This window comes from Mauremys mutica, chromosome 12, assembly GCF_020497125.1.
Source record: "Mauremys mutica isolate MM-2020 ecotype Southern chromosome 12, ASM2049712v1, whole genome shotgun sequence".
NCBI classification, from domain to species: Eukaryota; Metazoa; Chordata; order Testudines; family Geoemydidae; genus Mauremys; species Mauremys mutica.
Window position 1 is genome coordinate 23336540 of NC_059083.1, and position 1667 is coordinate 23338206.

Below are 1667 nucleotides of genomic sequence, written 5' to 3' on the forward strand. Positions count from 1 at the left end.
TTGGGGCAGGGACGGCTCTGTACTAAGGTGGAAAGACTCAAAGGCTTGTGTGGCCAGCATGCTGGTTTTGGGTGCCTAAACGGGATTCTTTGCACACGCTGGGAACTCAGAGGATTCTCAGTGAGATGCTGTTAGTGGCCCTGATGGGGCTGGAGGCTCAGGATGGGCAGGTGGACGAAAGGCTGGGCCAGGCCAGGTTAATGTCTAGGCTGCGTATTTCAGTTTTCAGAAGCCCTAACAGGGCTGCATGTGCCCAGACAGCTGCTGCTGCTCTAGCCGTGGCACAGGTACGTGGCAGCTCAGGAGGGGTAATTTGGCACATTCACTGCACACGGACACCCATTGGCTCAGGTGGATGCAGCAGGCGCAGAAATACAGAGACCCCATCGCACCCTGACTGCAACCCCCCAAACACACAGCAGGATCCAAGCTGCATGAGGAGCCCAGGAGCCGTAAGGGCCCAGAGAGAGCCAGTGTGCTCTGGAATTCCTTGGGCAGGAGAGGAGTGTTATGGGGAGGGGTAAGCTTAGGGCTATGGAGTGGGAGAGGAATGGAGGGATGCACAGGGGATCTGGGGAGTGGGCTCGGTGGGGACTGATACCTCTTGAAGGGGGCTGCGGCTGAGGTTGGCACCAACAATACACCCATCAATCATACCACTGATATTCAGTGAGGAAGTGTGACAGAGACTGGTGGGGTTGGGGGAGAGGGAAGGGAGGAGAGGTGAGAATAGTGCTCAGAAGCTAAAATATTTCTTTGAACCCGGTACTGTCAGAGAGTGAGGTGTCGGTGGAAGTAAACGATATTATAAAGTAAAAACTCACCAGCCGCAGCTGGCGCATGCAAGACTTCTGGAGGGGCGTAGGTGTTTGAGGAGTTAACTGGAGAATTGTAGGATATCAAACATGGTACCTGTATATTACAAGGGACCTAGGGGTGCTCCAGGGAATGATGCACCAGGAAGTTTTACAGCTTACCTGGTAAATTGCCATAAATGATCATTCAAAAGAGAATCACAAGACACCTGGAAGATCATGGTAAGATCATGTCTGGCCAGCAACATTCCTGCAAATGAAAATCGTGACTCACTTTTCATCTCTTAAGATTCTTTTTGATCATGTCAGTTAAGTAGCATGTAAAGGAGAATAAGGTGATATCATATATTTAGACCTTGAACAGGCTTTTGATGAAGTCCCTCACAAAAGACTATTTAAGAAACTAAGTGGTAACAGAATAAGACAAAGTATTGTATTGTCGAGGTTAAAAAATTAGCTAGGAGACAGAAATCAAATAATTGAAATAATTTATCTGTTATCATAGCAAAGATTAACAGCAAGGGTTCCTCAACTTTATAGGGACTAGGTTCCGTTTATTTATTAATAATCTTGAAATCCAGGGGGATGAGCAGTGTAATTGAAAGCTAAAATGATTGTAATGTTGAGCCGTGGCGCCGCCTGTAACATAACTTACCTGAGCTGGTACCAGCCAAGCTAGCCGTGCATTACAGTATTGTTGCAGGGTAGGCCTGCACCGCTGTAGCACCTAGTGAAGACCCTACCTATGCCAATGGGAGAGCTCCTATCAGCGTAGTTAATCCACCTCCCCAAGAGGCGGTAGCTGTGTCAGCATCAGGGGTTAAGCAGTTTAACTGCATCCTACAGAGATGT